We start from the raw sequence: 7,389 nt of genomic DNA, 5'->3' as shown, positions 1-7,389 counted from the left end.
ACAAGAATTCGGCATAGCCTCCTGGGTACAAATATCTTTAGTCAAGGGTCATTACTCTCCAGCTCGGCTGTTTGTTTTTTTACGTTTTGTATATTAAAGTCCTTTTTATCGGGCTTTGTATTGAAACACTAGAGGCGAGTAGAACAGTTTTTTTTAACCCCAAAGTCGCTCCGGCTCTCTCTGAAATCCCGACCAGCGCTTTTCTTCCTCAGTAGCCCAACATCTGCTTGAAGAATAGGGTCTTGTAAGACAAGCCTGGGTCACCTTTCAGTGTGACACGGCGGCGGGCGGGCCAACATCTGGCGGGCCGGGGTCATCAACAGTGAAACAGTGATCAACAGTTCAGATAAGCTATGGTCAAGCCATTGGGTCTACTACTTTTCTCACAGTTAAAACAGTTTCGAGTTCAACTTATTTCGTGGCCTACTGCAGTATCTTCGTACCAAAATGGCATCCCGGCAACGGACAGATGAGGGCGTACATTGAACGGACAAATCCTGCTGTAACAAATATGGAGAACATTTGATGAACTGTCAGGCGCGCTGGCGCCTTATCTTCACGGGAAAAGACATTTCTAGCGATACACGCCTGCTTCCGAATGGACAGCTCCACAATGTTCTTTGGTATGTAGAACTCCTTTCTGAAATTGTACAGTGATCCTCTTGATGTATATAAAACTTATGGACATGTTCTTTGGGGAGACGATATGTTGTTAGGCTGGAGGAGGGGGGATCGAGTTGGGTAGTGTAGATCGTTACAAGGCAGGTAGGACTTCTGAGTTCGAAGTTTGGCTGGTCTCTCATCAGTTGATCGTCACTGTTTGCCTTTGTGGGTTTTCTAACACTTTCTAGTTGTAGAGTGCGGTTGTGATTCCATTTACTTTTTTTGTCGAATCTTGACCTGAATTTCTGACTTCAGATGACAGTTTTTATGTGCGCGGGCATCTGGAAGTGTTTTGGTAACAGATACAATCAAAGCTTAGCTGTTTGGAAGGGTCTTGGAAGGATGCGATAGTCCCAGCACAATAAGCTGTTCCGGGCGACTCTCAAGGATAACGGTACACCGTACAGTTTTCTTTTAAAACCTCATCGTTCGGAGATATGTCAAGATTCAAACACATAGCAAGTTACAGTCAAACCTGCCCAAGACGACCACCCGGGGGACCGGGATAAAGCGGTCGATTTAGACAGGTGGTCGCTGAGAAGAGTATCGACTCAAAACATGCCCGATGCAAAGTATAAACGGTTTCCGTTGTGTTTAATGGCAAATAGCAAGCACTCTGCACGCAGGCAAAGAAGCGAGGTCTTTAATGTCAAATACAACGCGCACACTGTAAATTTTAAATTTAACCCCAAGCTTTTATCATCAAGCTTTTATACGAAACAGTATTTTAAAGCTCAATATTTCACACTAGTACTGTCACTAGCGTTTTAGACAGTAAGGGAACTTTGATGCGGTCAGTTACCATACAAGCCTTTATGCGTCGCTGTGTTCTTGATCGCCGTATCTGAAATAACTTCGGTGTACCTTTCGAATTCGATGTCCGGTACGTCCCGATAGTGTACTTACCCACGGCTGAATGTATAGTACAGTTGGACAAACTCACTCACACAGATAAAAGGTATGAGCTACACAGATCTTCCTTTAAAAAGTATGAGGCTGTATACGTTTCAGCATTCGTTCACTTTATAATGATATAGATTTTTTTTAAAAACTTCCGCCGCCATCTTTATTCTAACATCCGACGCAAACTGGCCGATTTCGGCACAAAATCGCGCTAGATATCATAAAAAAATCGATGAAAACCTCAATTTTAAAAATGATGCGGTCGTTATGGTCCCAATTTGGGCCGGTCGCGGTCGCGTTGGCCAGGTGGTCGTTGAGAAAAGGTCGCTTAATGCTTAAGTCAATGGGAAAAAAATCGGGACCGAGAAAAAGCGGTCGAAATGGCCAGGTGGTCGCTGAGAAGAGGTGGTCGCTTGGGCAGGTTTGACTGTACTTGAAATTTGGACTGGTGTTGCAATCAGGTTGAGCATGTACGGGGCTCGAGGGACGTCGCTGTGGTACCAGCATCGGGTCACGTGAATGACCCTCTCCGGTTCGCCTGCCAAGAAATTGAAAGATGATCGCCTGGTGTAAACAAGCCAAGCTTTCCCACAATTCCACTATTTCAGTATTTGGCCATGTCCGCTTTCATGTCAGAGCACAGCGGACATTCACATGATGTTGGTCTCACTCTATATGAGTTTGGTATGCAGTAGACCGGGGTTTTTCTGGTGACCAGTTAGCTGTGCATGACTTTGAAGTGCCAAACAGAATACCAGTGATCGATTTGTCACCGGGGCAGAAGTAACATGGCTCGTGACATCATGAAACTTGAAAGAAGGCGTAACCTCCATACCATACGCAACAGTCAAGGGGGAGTTCCGTTGATGATAGGAAGGGTTCTAACGAGGGGCGGTTCCCTAACTAAAGGCTGAGGGGCTGCTAAGGGGCTAAATGTGTGTAAGTATTGTAACTTACTAGATCGATAGTCTTTGTGTCCAATAGAATAAATGTTTGTGATGATATACTGGATTCAAAGCCTGCTTTTTGCAATAAGATAGAGAATAACAAAGATGCACATATGCAGCAGAATTGTTTTATAAGCCCAAAGACAAACAGACCCAGAGAGCCCGCTATGGAGGCTAATGACGAGACAGATCTGTTTGGAAGTCGTGTGTCACTTCAGTGGTACTTAGTAGTTCGCGTGGCACGTTCCCCATCCCGCTGGGCCAAATGAGATACCGGCATGTGGCCATGGAGCTAGGAGTCCAGCAGTGGTGTTGTTAGCCTGGGTTACTCTCCAAGCAGAGGTTGAGTCGCGTAGATATAGTAGTAGTCGGAAAAATCACACCGGAGCTCCTCTCTCTCAATATGTAAGGACGAATATGAGTTATTTTTCTGATTTGACGGAATATATGTTGTTATTTTATTTGAATAGATAATTGCTATAATTGCTATATAGTGTATCTCTGAGGGAGCTCATTATCATAATTTCAAATGAAAACTACTAATTCAACCTTACTGTCAATTGATAGGTGTTTAATCTTTTCGTCCAATATAATTGTTATCAAGATTACAATGAGATGTTGAATTTATGCAAATGAGGTAATAATTTGCATATCAATTTCAAAATTACAAAAAGCTGTTACACTTTCGATATTCATACAGTATGTTCCTTCAGTATAGGGTAATGTATTAAGATGTTGATTATGCAAATTTTGACGATCATCTCCATAACTTATGCAGGTAATAAAAATAAACGTACGGCAAGCTGTATTCTGTTTGGTCAAGCGTCCCTCGTACAATGTACCTCGTGTGTACGTGTGTGTCAAGTACTTAGAACTTGCTGAAGGAGGGGTTATTCAGGTGAGAACAGTCCATTTCTTCCTGCAGAAGGATGGAGCGTTCAGGTTGGGACAGACCATTTCTAACTGCCTCATCCCCTTGTCCCACCCACACTTTGACCTCTAACTACAAGGGCTGTATATATGTTCACACCTGCTTTTTAACATTACCTAGCTACAATTTCACCTGGCACAAATTACACTTAAAGGTGACCCTGTGTGCATGTGTGACTACACATATTTATCTCTTAATTTAATTAAAAGACAGATCTATCGCAGTGTTACGTTGAATGAGTTTCAATTTTGTAATCAAAATCTATTTTCTTTGTCGCCTAATGTGCCTTATAATGTTTTGAACATTTTACGATTGTTGGGAATGTTGGTTCACTAGATTAGGGGGTAGTGTGTACAACCAAAACAGTGGCACATTTGTTTTATTTGTGAGTTGAGCTTTTGTCTTTTTCATGAGATTGTTGTCATTACCTTTATTACATACTATAAGAGCAATGATGTGAGTAATTTTGTGTCATCCGTTACAGATTACTTCAATTAGGGTCCCTTATCTAGCTTTTTGTCTGATTTTTTTTTTATATTTATCAATCTTTTATGCCTAAGGGTAATCCCTACAGTTAAAAAAAGAATGATTTCAAAGACGTATTCAGCTTAACGTGCTAAGTGAGCTATAGTGAGCTGATGACATAGAATTTTCTTCAGGTGTCCTGTTAAATCATTTTTTATACTAGTGCTCACTCGGTAGGGTCAACGGTCAACACTAAATGACATTTGAAATGTCCATTTGCAGGTCGTTTGATAAGCAATTGTAGGTTTGTTTCAAATCGCATGGTGCAACGGTACCATAGGGGTTAACAAAGTTGGTGACTTGCTATCAACAAACATTGTTAGGAGCGCCACGGATGTTATAGACTTACTGTATCCACGTTCTCACCACAATCTTATTCAGGTCCGTTAGGAGACATCTTCGGATCGCTTCGAGTCAGCGACGGACGTCTGGAAAGCTGTCTAATGGAAGAAATGAGGTAAGATCTGTTCACCTAGACCACAGTTAATAAAATCATGGATAGACTTAATTGATAGAGGGCAGAGAAAAATTGAAATCATTTTAATTTTGGACACCTACATTTATGTAACAAATTCCTATTTTTCTTTCTGAGCAGATTAAGATAAATGGCTGTTTCTTTTTACTGATTTTATCGAATGTTTCTAAGGAACATGTCTCCTACCTGCTCCATATCTTATATCGGTTTGTCGAATATGCATTTGTGACTGTTGTTCTTAGCTGTCAATACATGCATTTGAGCTCTTCTGGTACACTGTTGTATGTATATGTATGTATTTATGTGATACTATAAAACATGCAATGCATGCATTCAAGTGTCTTTGTCTACTATCGCACTGAAGATAAAACAATATTTTCTCTAAAACCTTAGGATTAGTGTGTGGGGTGAGGTGTCATTCTTCATTCATTCATTGGCTACAGGTTGCTGCTCAGAGAATAACAACTGATTGAAAGGACGAAGGGAGGTAGTGAGCGAGGATGGTCTAGTTTCGCTCGTGCTGAGGGAAGAAGCAGCTGCAAGATGAAGCTAGAATTGAGAGCGTACCTTTTATGCAGAACACAGCTTTAACTGTAAAACTTAGCTTCATGTGTTAGCCTAACATAAACTGTTTTACGTTTCCTTTGATCAGCCTTTATTCCTGGAGCGGTTGGAAAGAAAAGAAATCGGTCAAATAGACAGATAACATACCAGAGGGGTTTGTCCGTTATAGGAGTACAGTTTGCTCCTTTAGCGGATTAACTCCTCTGGCATGATACTAATCCGTCTATTTGGCCCATTTCCCCTCTTTCCAGCCGCTTTTGATAGTCACAGCTTATAAATTGATCATGTATTTACTGATAGCATCTACGAAAATTATCATCCCTTCATATTACCTTGATAAGTAAATTATACATTAGCTGCTTTCTATACACCGTGTCATGTATGTATATGTATGAAAGGAATACGCCTACCTTGTGAAAGGTGTCGCGCAAAATTGAACATCATAATCAAATCACTGGTGATCGTGTAATAATAGACTTTCAGAAAAAAAACACCCTGACTACTACTGAGATTTTAAGGCCGCGTATAAATGCTCTTTCAAGCAGAGTATAAATACTCCTTCAGGCAGAGGGACCATTCTCCTTCATGTTCCTCTATCACTAGTATCAGGAAGAGTATAAATGCTCTTTTTAGGCACAGGGTCCATCCTCCTTTATGCAGAGTATTCATCCTCTATCAGAGTATAAATACTCTTCCCTACCAGGCAGAGTATAAATACTACTTCAGGCAGAGGGACCATTCTCCTTCATGTAGAGTATTCATCCTCTATCAGAGTATAAATACTCTACCCTACCAGGCAGAGTATAAATACTCCTTCCGACAGAGTATAAATATTCTTTCGGACAGAGTATCCATCCTCCTTTATGCAGAGTATTTATACTCTATCAGTGTACGATCTATGTATCGTCCTTCAGGCGGAGTATATATCCTCCAAGTTGCTGGACAAAACTTTAATTCATTATATATCCTCGGTTAGGCTGGATTATTATTGATTTGTTTGAGTATATATCCTCATCTAGTTGTGATTTTTTTAAGAAGGTTTCTTAAAAATGCAAGTACCAAGTCATGAAGGCTGCATTTTGATAAAAAGGAAGGCTTAATTTTTGTGTTTTGAAGCCGAAAAAAAGGAATAAAATGGATTTTCCCTTATTATTTTGGATTCTGTTATACTTAGATACGGACTTGGTGCGTCTCGCCTTTCTGGTACAGAACACAGCATAGTGATCAGAGATAGTGGAGTGTACCACTCCATAGTCACTTACCCTATGCATATCACTGCAGTACACATGATCTATTATACTACTAGAGTGTTGGTGTACTCTAGTTGGTTTGTCTATAACCTGTTGTAATTGAAATTCATGACTCAGGTTATCCATGTGTTTAACTTCTGAGCTACAGGGCTGACTAATGTCTATGTTCATGTCTCCCAGTAGAAACAATTCTGACTTGGGAGTGGACATACTCCAGGTTTCAAGTGAGTTTCTTAGCAGGGTGTAAAACTCCACAGAGCTAGATGGTGGTCTGTATATAGTACCAATTACTATTGGTTTAGTGCTAGGGAGTTGGACTTGGCAGAAAAGTGCCTCAAGTCCTGGCTGTTTCAGGTCTGTCCTCTCAGTGTGGCTATATGCTTCAGACACATAAATTGCGACCCCTCCCCCAAACCGATTCCTGTCCTGTCTGTATAAGTGATACCCATCTATGCATAATTCACTGTCATGGATAGAGTCATCAAGGTGGGTTTCGCTGACTGTCATAATATCAACATTATTTGTAGACATAAATACATACAGTTGGTCTAGCTTACTATACAAGCTGCAAATATTAAGATGCACCATGATTAAGCCCTTTGATGGTGGTATCGTAGAATTACTTTCTGAGATTTCTTCTTCATTCGCAGTATCAGAATCACCACTACAATCATTACATGAAGAATCAAAAAAGGAGTCACTAAAACAGGGAAGTAGGCAAGGATTGCAGTACCAATAATCGTCGGAATTAGCCAGTGTATTATATTCTTGAGCATCCATGCCTGTACAGTTAAGATGATACCACTTGTCACACAAGTCACAGCATATTCCTTTCTGATTTTTTCTTACACACCTGTTACAGATCCCACAGGGATCCTTTGGCCCAGGGTTAAGTGATACATCACCAGACAAGATCAGCAGTGTGTGAAAGCATAAATGTACGCAATTTACTGAAGTTACAGTGCTTGAGGTGTTCTTTTTCCTGGCATTACCAAACAATGGAAACAGCAGACTTATTGTGTGGTCACTTTGTGTGACAACACTGAAGTAGGAGCCATTGACATGGCCAGACAGATTATATGTTGTAGAATTTGACTGGACACTGACATGGCCCAGGTTGATGACAGGATA

At 40.8% G+C, this 7,389-nt stretch overlaps 1 long non-coding RNA gene across 1 annotated transcript; it reads left to right on the top strand.

Annotated features, from left to right (window-relative positions):
* Positions 1 to 351: 351 nt before the first annotated feature.
* Positions 352 to 5,499, top strand: LOC118412255. The gene is made up of 3 exons (XR_004830748.1): positions 352 to 623; positions 4,351 to 4,426; positions 4,888 to 5,499. It is a non-coding gene; the product is annotated as an uncharacterized LOC118412255 (long non-coding RNA).
* Positions 5,500 to 7,389: the final 1,890 nt, after the last annotated feature.

The sequence above is a fragment of the Branchiostoma floridae genome, chromosome 3 (assembly GCF_000003815.2).
Source record: "Branchiostoma floridae strain S238N-H82 chromosome 3, Bfl_VNyyK, whole genome shotgun sequence".
NCBI lineage: Eukaryota > Metazoa > Chordata > Leptocardii > Amphioxiformes > Branchiostomatidae > Branchiostoma > Branchiostoma floridae.
Note: the sequence above shows the minus strand (reverse complement) of the source record. Positions and strands in the feature narration are given on the sequence as shown.